General features: G+C 36.6%; 1 protein-coding gene across 5 annotated transcripts in view; it reads left to right on the forward strand.

Moving 5' to 3' along the window:
• Nucleotides 1-13,650, forward strand: part of PHACTR1 (phosphatase and actin regulator 1) — a 690,544-nt gene that overhangs the window by 344,721 nt on the left and 332,173 nt on the right. The gene's annotated exons all lie outside the window — the stretch shown is intronic.

The raw sequence follows: 13,650 nt of genomic DNA on the forward strand, positions 1-13,650 counted from the left end.
GGGGTCATGAAGAGTCAGTCAGGACTGAAAAAGCTACTGAACAACAAAATGCAGTATACTGTGTTGGATGTTATAGGAATTACAAAAATAAATAAGATTCTAGAATCTTCATGGGTGACTTTCTTACCCTTGAGCTGGAATCTTGTGTTACAGACTGAAATGATAATTGTTTTCAGGATGGCTACTAGTAATATTTTATATGTCCTGCTGCAACAAAGAGGCCTGTGTACAGTTTGCAGACCATTAACTTGAATAACAAAAAGGCTATGGGGACAGTGTCATGACACAAAGGAATAGGCCAGAGAGGGTATGATTAATGAGAGCATAAGAATCCATTAAAAAAGCATGTGTCTATGTATAAATATGGATGTTGTATACATATGTATATGCATGTTTTGTGTGTACATATATACTTACATATATGCATATGTACATAGGTCTATGTATATTTGTGTGTGTTACATAGAAGGAAGGATGCGATGTTTGCACAATTAATTAATGTTAACATTAATAAAAGAGGCCATATTCTCTAGGAGCATAGTCAAGTAGGAAACTATGCTGTATACATATATGTCCATAGTACAAAATGGAATCTATGTGCATCCAATAAGTAGAAACACAGTTAAACACAAGGAGCAATTTCCGGTGGGTAGGCAGAAACATCCAGGAAAGGATGAGCTCAGATCAGGGAAGGCTAATCAGGGTCTGTTGTGAAAACATTGGCCAGAACTATGATGTGTCTAAAAATCATTAAATCATAATTTTATGAAAATATCATTGCTCAAATCAATGTTCACTTTTTTTGAGCCTGGGTCTCCTTGTCTCATCCAGGCTTTAGAAATGCAATGGCCAGGGCAGCTAGGTGGTGCAATGGATAGAGCACCGGCCCTGGAGTCAGGAGGACCTGAGTTCAAATCCAGACTCAGACACTTAACACTTACTAGCTGTGTGACCCTGGGCAAGTCACTTAACCCCAATTGCCTCACCAAAAAACAACAAAAAATCAAAGAAATGCAATGACCACTCATGAGCCCAAGGCACCAGGCACCACTGATCAGCAACACAGTTTTGACCTGCTCAATTTGTTTTGTTTTGTTTTGTTTTAGTTTGTTTTTTTGAAGGGCAATGAGGGTTAAGTGATTTGCTCAGGGTCACATAGGAGCTGCTCAGTTTCTAACCTGAGCAGGTTCACCCCTCCTTACACAGTTTTGTGGCCTTCTTGCTCTCAAGGCCTCACCATTTTGGTGCAACTTTTAGTGTGGACACTCATGCATTTTTAGGTGTACTACATCCCAGAATTCCTGAACTCAAGGGATCCATCAGCTCCAACCATCCTCATAGCAGTGATTACAAATATATGCTACCACACCTGACCTACTATGTACACTTGTTTTTTTAAGAATAAAAACAAAAAATTGTACATATATAACCTATATGGGATTGCTTCCTGTCTTGGGGAGGAGGGAAGGAAAGGAGGGAGGGAGAAAAATTTGGAACTAGAAATCTTATGAAAACAAATGTTGAAAATGATCTCTACATGTAACTAGAAAATAATAAAATAATTTTATTATTTTTTTAAAAAAGAATAAAAACAAAAGGTTTTTTGGACAACTCCAAGATTTCAGTTATGGGTGACTGCAAACTGTCCTGCTATATGTAGAAATGGCCAGTTTGGAATTGATAGTCAGCTTGGTTGAGAATGAGCACAGTTTTAGGCATATTGAGTGTCAAATGCTTTTAGGACACTTTACCTCAATCACATCTCCCTATGCATGATATTCCCCAACCAAATATTGTGAAAAGGTATGAAAATGGCTTCACTTACATTCTAAAAAATAAATTTCCTTAAAACAACGGTTTGTTGTATCCAGCAATGCAGTTTCTCTTTTGAAAGAATGATGCCTTCTTCTCTTTGGATCAAAACAGAATACCCTCTACTTCTCAACTGCAAAGTTGGGTACCCTTGAGATAACAATCAAGTTATGAGCTTGTCCTTACACCAAACAACTCTCCAATGGTTTTCTATGTTCTATTTTTCTTCTCTTCGTACCCCAAATCCCTATTTATCTCCAGGCAATGTAGTATAGTGGAAAGTTTACTGGTTTCCAAATCAGAACAATGAATGAATGAATGAATGAACGAACGAGTAGCACTTATTAAGTGCTTACTATGTGCCAGGAACTGGGGAAACAAAGACAAAAAGTAAGGTAGTCTCTAGCCTCAAGGGGCTACCTTCTAATAGAGGAAGACAACACATACAGAGGAGTGGTGGACAAAGGTTGTGATTTGGTCCAAGAAGTCAGAGAAATAGTGAATGGAGTCCTGTGGCAATTGATTGGCATGTCCTTTCTGGGCAGGGTTGATTTGATTATTGTTCCCCCCAAAAGAAAGGAGTTTGGGGCCAGGGGAAAGTCAAAGGAAGAGGGAGGAGAATAGAATACAGACAGCAAGTAAATTTGATGGAAAATGGCCAGAGTGATCATGTTGGGTCCAGAGACACCTAGATATACTGAATGGTCGCCACTAAAGAAGCCATTGCCCCACGACAAGAAACTGGAATGTCAGGTTGGTGGAGGGGGGAGAACAATAACATGTCAGGAATATGACCCAATTGCATGGTATGGGGATGCCTATGTATGGCAAAGTCTCACCAATCAAGAACAGACCTGGGTTAGGATCCTGGCTATGACTCTAGATAATTATATGAACCCTGGATAAGTACATAACCTCTCTGTGCCTTGGTTTTCTCATTTGTAAAATAGAGATAATAATACCTACCAATTCATAGGTTATTGAAAAGGTAAAATAAACTTTGTATACACTGAAGCACGGCAAAGGTCTGAGTTGCTATTATTGTTAGAGAACAGTAGTCTCTTTTCCTTCCTGAAATAAAGCTGTAGAACCTACTGATAAGGGAGAAGAGGGAAAGCATAAAGAATTATTTTAATCAATACGTGCCAGTGCTAACTAGCTGCCAGGTCATTAGTTTTGGGAGCACATACTGTCACTTCATTTTAAAAGTGACAAATATTAGTCTTTGCCATTTTTTCTCAGAGAGTTTACCTAAAGGCACTAATTAATCCCTATTAAAGAAGTTATAGGGGCAGGTAGGTGGCACAGTGGATAGAGTGCTGGGCCTGGAGTCAGGAAGACTTATCTTCCTGAGTTCAAATCTAGCCTCAGACACTTATTGTCTGACGCTGGGCAAGTCACTTAACCCTGTTTACCTCAGTTTTTCAGTTGTGCCTGGCTCTTCATGATCCTATATGGGGTTTTCTTGGTAAAGATACTGGAGTGGTTTTACATTTTCTTCTCCAGCTTATTTTACAGATGAGAAAACTGAGGCAAACAGGATTAAGTGACTTGCCTAGGATCACAGAGCTACTAAGTGTCTGAGGCCAGATTTGAACTCAAGAAAATGATTCTTCCCAACTTCAGGCCCAGCACTTTATCCACTGCAGAGCCACCTAACTGTCCCAGTTTCCTCATCTGTAAAATGAGCTAGAAAAGGCAATGACAAACCACTTTAGTATCTTTGCCAAGAAAACCCCAATATGGTCACAAAGAGTCAAACATGACTGAAAACACCTGAACAACAAAAAGAAGTTATTAGAGAGACCCTTTTATTGTTCTAAGAATGTTTAAAATTGAAAATAAACATGAATATAGAAGTAGGGTAGCACAAAGGAAAGAGGCCAGAGGGACTGAATTTTAATTGTAACTGCTGTTTAATCCTGTCACATCCTTACATAAATCACTTTTTTTCCTTCAAGCCTCAATTTTGTCATCTATAAAGCAAAAAGGGATTCAACCAGATGATCAGAAAGATACCTTCCTTCTCTGGATATTTATCCCCATAAATTCCTATCTACTATTGGCCCATAATAAGTAATACATATTTTCCATATCTCTGACCAAGGTTTGTGGTTCAGGCCATTGAACAGAGAACAGTTAGATGACTTTTACAGGAATCAAACCAGCAACCATGTAAGCCACCTGAAAAAATGTGAATTAAAATAAGCGCATTTAAATGCTTCTGAATCAACTTGCAATTCATGTTGCTTGGGGGTGAGGGGACCTCAGAAACACTGGCAACATTTACTTTAGAACTTCCCAGTAGGCAAAAGAACTATCATGAATGATCTACATTCTGTAGCTTTCATTCAAAAATCATCTTTACATAAAACATTATTACACATCAAGAGACTACATTGCATAAATTACCAATTATCCAGGGGAGGATTTATAAAATGTATGAAAAGTTTCTGGATACCATATTAAATATTTATAATGAATTGTTAACAAGCAGTTTTCCTTTAGATCCTTTCTTGTAATCCTCATTAATGCTGTTGGGAGTGGTACACAATGAGGGGATAGGTGCCCATCAGGTAATCAAGAAAAACACTTCAGCAACCCCCTTCACACCCTATTTTATTCTGAGGAATTTACAGTCCCATTTTGAAGAAAGCTTAATTTTTCCTATTTTCCACCAACTCAGAGAGCCTCAGTCACTAGACTAGAATCCAGTGGTGATATAGGGAAGGTAATGTGGTTTAGTAAGACTGGCACTAGTAATGAGAAGTACAGCCTTCTAATCCTGGCTCTGCCAGCAACCTGCTATGGGACTTTTGGTAAATCATTTACTTTTCAGTCTCTGCATCTTCATCTCTAAAATGGGAACAATAATACAATACATGCCCTAACTATCTCACAGCTTTGTTGTGAGGAACATGCAAGGATCATACACTACTGGAGTTAGAAGGTACCTTAGAGGTCATCTAATACAGCTTCTTTATTTTACAAATGGAGAAACTGAGGTCCTACAATAAATGCTTATTGACCAACTCATGCAGGGTCATACAAATCAAATGAGATTATATTCTCAAAGTGCTTTGACATTTTCAGAACCAAATACTCTTCTATGTAATTGAGATGCCAAAACATTATGAATATGAAGTATAATTCAAATGCAGAGCTCCCATGCACTTTCTACTTTTGAATGGCCCACTGAGTAACATTTTTTAAGACCTGCTACTGATCTAAAAATGCTTTGCCTTGTATTTTATCACATCTTCCAGACCAGAAAGAAGCCTGAAGTTTGTATCCAAGGCAACATGGGTATTGCTATTATTATTATTATTATTATTATTATTATTATTATTATTATTATTATTATTATTATTATTATTATTATTATTATTATTATAAGAATCATCATTATTATCGTTATTTTCTAGCATTTATATATTGTTTTAAGGTCTGCAAAGAGCCTTACAAATATTATTTAATCTGTTCTTCAAAATAACCCTAGGAGGTTGTTGCTATTATTCTAAAAGCAGTAAAATATTTTAAATTATTTGAGGATAGGATGCCAAAGTTCTGAGAATTCTCTTGGAAACCATGAGTGTTTCATTTAATGAAATGACTAAAAGATTTACAGCAGAGAAAATTTTCTAAAGGAGGACATTGATATATAAAACCTACCAACAAGCATCCCTTCTATGTTCTAGGTCTTCTGCCAGATGCTACAGATATAAGACTACAAATGAAACAGTCCCTGCCCTCAGGGAGTTTATATTCTATCAGCATAGACAACATGTTCATTAAAAACATATACAAAATACAAATACTTGCAGGGGTACTAGCAACTGGCAGGGGGGAGGGAAGATCAGGAAAAGCTTTGTGTAGATGGCATCACTTGAACTATTCCTTTCTTGAAGGAAGCCAACACTTCCAAAATGCAGAGCAGGGAGGGAGTGTAATTGAGGAATGGAGAAGAGCCAGTGTTAAAGAAGATGGAGTGCACTGAGTGTGGAGTTAGTACAAAGTTTGAATGGATCATACATAGAAAGCTGGAAAGGAAGTGATGTATAAGGTGAGGAACACAGACTGGAGTCAGGTTACTGTCATGCTCATTTCTTGATTTTGCTAATATTATACAAGTATTGTAGACAGTGAATGTGACACACTTCCATATATACCTATATGTACATATATAAATACACATATCTATACTGTATACATGTATATATATACAAATACTTTCACTCTTTAAAATATTCTTTCTTTAACCCTGTGACAAAGGGTCAATCCTGCATCTCATTCTGTTAGTCACAACACAAATGCATTTGGAACTTTTCAATGATAGATGAGCAACCATCCATTGTCTCATGGAAAAGAAGGAATAGCTCTGTGCACAAGGCAAGAAGCCCTTATTGAGATTTTGAGTGTCTTTGTTAATAAGCAACACACAGGGGAAAAAACATGAGCATTGAATAGATTTATTTTAATCTGATATACTTTGGAAAAAATCTCCTTCATATGAAAGACATCCTCTAAACACACTTTACTGAAAGCTAGATCAGGATCTTGGCTTATAAAAACATTCCTGAACAACAGATGTTATAAAATGCTGAGCAGCTTTCAGATTGGAATCCATATATGTAATTGATTGTAGAAATATGTCTTCAAACTCTCTTGGCACTTCTTTTGTTGATTGCTTTTGAGGCCTATAAATATGGAAAACAGTCTTTGCTCTTCCCTGCTACATATATCCACTGCCAACACATGGATTGGCCTTGATGGTTTATGAACCTTAGCCTTACATGAGGAAAAGTAAAAGAATAAAAGAGACTAAGGAAGGTACCAAAGCCTTAACCTCCTCTTTCTGATTTCTAAACTCCATCCTATACACTTTGTAAATGCTAGTCACAGAGAATAAGGGAGGAATCAGGGTATACCCTCTTCAGACTAGAAACAAACTAAAAAAAGTTCTCTGCCATTTAGAGGTACCCCTGTATTTTATAGAAAGAGACTTGGAAAGATGCTAATTAAATTGTCAAAAGGCTCTTCTCTCGTTTCAATGTATTGCATACTTAGATAGTCAGAAGCTATATTTAGGACTTGTGGTATTTATACAATAGGAATTTAGCTTTAATTATTTAATTTACACACAGTTTTTAATAATTTAAAGGACGGAGGGAGGGAGGGAGAGGGAGAGGGAGAGGGAGAGGGGGAGAGAGAGAGAGAGAGAGAGAGAGAGAGAGAGAGAGAGAGAGAGAGAGAGAGAGAGAGAGAGAGAGAGAAATTTAAGAACTTAAGAACCATGGACAGTGTAATGAGATTCCATTTGAGTTAACTAAGAACTGCCTTTATTTCACAGTATTTCCACTTTCTCAGTTCCTATTGTGGTCCACATCATGTTTGTGGAATTCTAGATAGGCTATTAGATCTAGAAGGAGTGTTAGAGATCATATTTTTGGCTAACTTACTCATTGGTTGATTTTGGAAATGCCAAATTGTGAGGAACTTTTTAATAGAAGTCAAATCACAACCAAAGTAGAAGTACTGAATATAGGTTGGGTGTCTTCAAAGCTTAAATGTTTACCAAAAGCTATTGCATTTAACTGGATTCCCATTTTCATCTTTCAACTTAATCAGTTCCTTATGTTTTTTTCCCTCCTCAATATAACCTTCTCAGATTGTATGTATCTCAAGTAACTATAAAATAGTGATAACTTAGTGCTACTTACTTTGAAAAGCATTATCTTTTCATGCAAGTTGACTCAGCTTGGTTTTCTAGAAATCATTCTTAATGAAACCTTCAGAGAAGAAAAGTTGTGACAAATTAAATTGAGAATTGAGAAGTTATTCTAGGTATAGGAGGGGAAATCATGAGAAGATAATTGAAGCTAAAACAATAGCATATAAATAGGTAATTAAAATATAGAAGTGGTTATTGACAATATCATTTCTCAGAACTTAGGAAAGAGGTAATCACTATGAGCCAGCACGGGTTTATTAAAAACAAGTAATATAATTTCTAACATAATTTACTTTACTGATAAAAAATTTAATATAAATAATTATTATTTATAGACTATTAATATCAATAAATTGGTGATGATTTATAATATTAACATTGAATCATATTGGTATTATTATTATAGTTACAATACCTATTAAATGAATTATAAATAATAATAATAGCAAAAATAAATATTAATTGAGTGCCTACTGTATGCCAGACACTGTGCTAGGTGCTTTTGTGACTATTATCTCATTTGATTCTCACAAGAATCCTGGGAGGTAGGTGCTATTGTTGTCCTCATTTTATAGATAATGAAACTGAGGCAGATAGGTCAAATTACTTGCTCAAGGTCACACAGCTAGCAATGATTTGAGGCTGGATATGAACTCAGGGCTTCTGGACTCCAGGGTCAATACTCCATGCCACCTACATGGCTCTAGATTAGTAGATCAAAGGAATATCACAGACAAAAAGTAGCATTTATGGATTTCAGCAAGTCAGTTGAAAAAATTTTCCTTGCTATCCTCTTGACAAAGATGGAGAGTTGTAGGCTGGATGATAGTACATTTGGTGGAGTTTTACCACTGATTAACAGAAAGAACCCAGAGTTATGCGTAATGATCAATGTCAACTGGGACGGAGATAGCTTGTTAATATCTCTTAGGCCTGGGTCTGATATTTTGATCAATGGCTTAGATGAATGCATAGATTTTAGGCTTACCAATTTTAAGTATTACATAAAGCTGGGAGGGATAGCTGACACATACAAAACAGGGATCCAAAAAAAAAAAACCCCTTAGGTAGCAGTGACTGTTCATGGTCATGTAGCTAGTGACAGAAATGGAATATGAATCTGGGTAACCTGAATCCAAATTCAGTATGTAACTAAACCATGTGGCTATCTAAGATCTTACCTAAATCTAGTAGAATTATGAGTGTCCAGAGGGATGGGGGTTCTATTGCCTTTGTATTCTTTCCTGAGAAGAGCTTATCTGTAGAACAGAATTCAATTCTAGGGGCTAAGTTGGATTCACTATCGATAAGTTGTAGGATATCTAGAGGATGATGAGCCAGATAATAAGGTTTTTACATTAATCAGAATAAAAGCATTAAACTTTCCTGTCTTCTTTATTTGCTTTGGTTCAAAAACAATATTTCAAATCACCATCTGGAAGAGGGAAACCAAATTTTTAGATTGTTCTATTGGAAAATTGTCCATTGGTCCCCTGGCTTTCTTACTACTCTGCTTTAAATACTTGTGATGTTCTCTGATGAATCCCTCCATTCAGTTCCTTCAAAGTATCATTAGCACCAAAGAACATGTTGCTAATTTACAAGCTATTAATATGAAATAAGAGTAGAAAGAACAATAGTTTCAATAAGCATTTATTACTAAGCACCTTATAAGAGATGGGTTTCCTTCACTGTTGTTCAGTGATGTCGAACTCTTTGTGACTCTTTGTGATATGTGGACCATATCATTCTAGTACTATCCATGGAGTTTTCTTGGCAAAGAGAGTGGACTGGTTTGCTATTTCCTTCTCCGGTGGATTAAAGCAAACAGAGGGTAAGTGACTTGTCCAGAGTCACACAACTAGTTACATGTCTGAGGTCAGGTTTTAATTCAGGTCTTCCTGACTCCAAGCCCAGCACTCTAATCCACTGAACCATTTAGTTGCCTCCTTTCTTCACTGGCATCTAAAAATCAATCTAAGCTTTAAAATCAGATTTTTTTTTGTAGTTCAGATAAATTTATTTATTTCTCTTGCTATTGCTAACCAAAACACAATCAATCAGAAAGTTTTTGTTAAGCATTTAATCTGTTCTAGGTGTTGGGTCTTTGAGGTAATTATTTACCAATATCAGACTTATTTACCAATTCATATTTTAATATTTTGGCATCCCCATATAATGAATCATTTTTCCTCCTGGACCACCCATCTTTCTTCCTTATTTTTTGACAGTCAATTGAGTTTTAATAATAATAGCTGACATCTTATGGCATTTTAAGGTCTGCAAGGCTCTTTGTTTGCATTATCTCATTTGACCTTTACAACAATTGTGAGAGAAAAAAACAAAAAAACTCCCCACCATAAAAGGGTGCAGCTGGATGGCACAGTGGATAAAGCAGCAGCCCTGGATTCAAGAGGACTTGAGTTCAAATCTGGCCTCAGACACTTGACACTTACTAGCTGTGTGAACCTGGGCAAGTCATTTAACCCTCATTGCCCTGCAAAAAACCCCAAAACAACAACCAAAAAAACCCCACGACAATTGTGAGTGAAGTGATGCTCCCATTTTCCAGGGAGGGAAAATGTGTTTCAAGAGGTTAAAATAATTTGGTCATGATCACACAACCAGTAGGTGTCAGAGACAGACTCAATTGCAGGTTTTCCTGATTCCAACTCCAGTGTGCTTTCTGCTATAAGCTGCTATATCTCCAGGTAAATTCACAAAATATGATGCTCATCTCTTTTAGCACCAATACTTCACATCTTACTTAATGGGAAAAAAAACTCCAGCTGCACTAAGTTCTTTCCTGACTCTGGCAAGCTGCCATTTTATACAATGAGGCATAAGATACAGGTTCCCTTGGTTTACTTGGAAGGTCCCAATGTTTATTCCCAAGAAAATAGCAGAGGCCTATTTTACATATATACAACAGTTGGAGGAAATCTCCTACTGCAGATACATTTACTAAATCTGGGGAAAAGTTTAAAGCACAAAGCACTTTTGCAGGGCAGTGGACATATCTCCTATAATTAATTGCATGTCTAAAATTTAATTTCCTGATACATAGGGCAAAAAGTCATCTCCATTAGTGATGATGCTATGGCCAAGATTAAAGGCATTTTTAGATGTGACACACAGCCTTTCCAGGAGAGATTGTTTGATGGGTAATATTCCCAAATTGTGTGTGAAATATCTTATGGTGTGTCATTTGAAATATATTGGGGGTGTCTGTCTCTATTCTAAGCTATTGGGGAACTTAGCTGGGGTTTCTAATATATTGCTATTTATAAATTAGAAGCTATTGTACCAATTTTGGCATTAAGCATTTATTAAATGCTTATTAGTAAATCAGAAAATTATTAGTAAAGATTTCGGGGGGTGCAGTTAGGTGGTGAAATGGATAAAGCACTGGCCCTGGATTCAGGAGAACTGAATTCAAATCCTTCCTCAGACACTTGACTCTTACTAGCTGTATGATCCCAGGCAAGTCACTTCACCTCATTGCCCTGAGGGGGAAAAAAGAGTTGACTGCATTTACAGCAAGTAGAAAATCCCCATTACCACAGAGAGTGAGCACATGGCTCCCAAAGTTCAGAATTCCTACATACCTAGATAGAGAAAGATGGTTGCCATGTGGCTGCATTCTCTGGAGTCCCAGCCAAGAGAGCTCTAACCTTCCTGCAGTCTGGAACAGAGGTGGCCCTTACACACTGCTCAAAGCTAATTGGCTAGCATCAATCAGATCTATTGGTTTATTGGACTTGAGGGTTTTCCATGTTAAAATGAGCAGTACATGCTGAGGTCACAGTCCAAAGGACAGACCCTCTGAGGGGAAAGGCTTTCAAATAGGTGTGGTTTTAATCTCTGTTGTCTACTGAGTGTTTGAGTCAGTCTGATCTCCAACTCTACTGACCCTAGCTGGCTCTGAGAAACCAGCAAGGCCCCAAGTTGGAGGGTGGGTCCTTGGGTCCCCCAAAAACCCTATTATTAATAATTTTCTCACATATGGAACTCACAATTGGCTTAGGAAACACCAGGTTTTTAAAATTTAGTTGATTCTAATATCCAAAAAGTATTAACATGCCCCCTGTAAGCTTATTAACATATTATCTAATGTGTTAATAAAACTATTAGTTAACATTAACATATTAACATTACAAGTGCTGAGGTTTTCTTTTTAATCAGAACAACATTTGTATTTCCGTCATGCTAAAATATCTTACCCATTCTCTATAGACTTTTAAATATCATTGGCAGGAGACCAACAATCTCTACTTCTAGTTCTTATACTGGGATGAAGTTTCTTGGACCCAGCGATTTGACTTTAACTAGTACAGATATTCTTATACTATCTCCCTATTCTTCTTGATTGTTAAACATCCTATAAACCATTTTGATTTGCATTTTCCAGTATTAAGATTATTCTCTTTGGGGGAGAAAAGAGGAGCAAAACAAGGATTAGGCAGCCCTGTCTTCCCTCCATCAGCTTTTATCATTATCCTATTCACCTTGAGCACCACCAGGTGTTATCCTTTCTTTAATCTTTCACCATTTTCTCAGTAAGAAAAAAGAACCTTTTGTTGTCCTTAACATTCCTCACTAACCTCAGTGTTTTATTTTGCGTTCTATTGTTCCCCATGATATTCTTCCAGGCTCTGCCATGTTTTCGTATTATTCTTACAGGCCATGCTGTACTTTTGTATTCTACTCAATTTTAAAAAAATTTTTTAATAGAATTTTATTTTCCAAAATATAAGTCAATTTTGAATACCTTCCATGTATTCTCCATTCCAGCTCAACTGGCCTGATAGCTATTCCTTATACACAGTGCACCATTTTGGAATTCCATCCCACAACCACCTTTTGCACAGGTAATCCCCATGCCTTAAGCATATTCCAACTTCACTTTACTTTGACTATATTTTGTATTTCCTTATCTGTGTTACATGTTATAGCCTTCCAGTTGAATGTAAACTTCTTAATGAAAAAGACTATCTAATTTTGCTTTTGTATCTTCAGTACCTAGCACAAAGCCATGCACATAGTGGGTACTTTTTAAAGGTTTCTTGAATTAAATTAAATTACTCTATTATTTGCCCTTGCTTCCATCATCTATCTATCTATCTATCTATCTATCTATCTATCTATCTATCTATCTATCTATCTATCCACTTTTAAACATCTACATTGTTTGGTTAATTCCTTGTGCATTCACATTGGTCTTTTTTCTTCCTCATCAAAACTTTATTTTTCTTTCTTCAAAATGTCATTCTTTGGGATGTCCCACCACTCCTAGATACATTTCCTTCAAAATATTTCAGTCAATGACATTCTACCTTATATTTTCTTGGAACTCATTGAAATCTGCTCTCCAAAAACATAGAGTAAAACTTATTTTAATATGGAGTGCTCATTTCCCCTCAATGTTTCCATAATTTCTACTTCAGCACATGGTTCCTTCTTATTGATGAAGATTAGACCCATAATCATTGTTCCTTTCTAGGCCATCAATAAGACCCAAGGTTGTCTTTACAGATATAAGATGAGATGATAGCTTGGCTGAAAGACTAAATTCGAGAATAGTAGAAACCCAGATACACAGCTTGGTTTTTCCCTTTTCACAGTTTTGTGTTACTTTCAGGTTGACGGTGCTCTTCCCTCATAATAACTCTAGGAGGAAGATAGTCCAATTACTATAATTCATATTTTATAAACAAAAGTAAGCCTCAGAGAGCTACTCAGAGAATAACTTACCCTTCATCAAGTGTTAGAACTCTCATAGATTTTCTGACAAATTCAGGGCACCTTCTTTTTTTTTGCAGGGCAATGAGGGTTAAGTGACTTGCCTAGAGTCACACAGCTAGTAAGTTTCAAGTGTCTGAGATCAGATTTGAACTAAGGTCCTCCTGGATCCTGGGCCAGTGCTTTATCCACTGTGCCACCTAGCTGCCCCAACAGGGCACCTTCTTAACATACCATATTGCCTCTCATAGCTGATTATGTTTTTCCTTAGTGAGTGAATACTATCTCACTTTTCTTGAAGGTAAGAGTTGCAGATGTTGTACTTTTCACATAGCTGTAATACCCATTAATAGTTTCCCCATTTC

This window comes from Dromiciops gliroides, chromosome 1, assembly GCF_019393635.1.
Source record: "Dromiciops gliroides isolate mDroGli1 chromosome 1, mDroGli1.pri, whole genome shotgun sequence".
Lineage (NCBI taxonomy): Eukaryota > Metazoa > Chordata > Mammalia > Microbiotheria > Microbiotheriidae > Dromiciops > Dromiciops gliroides.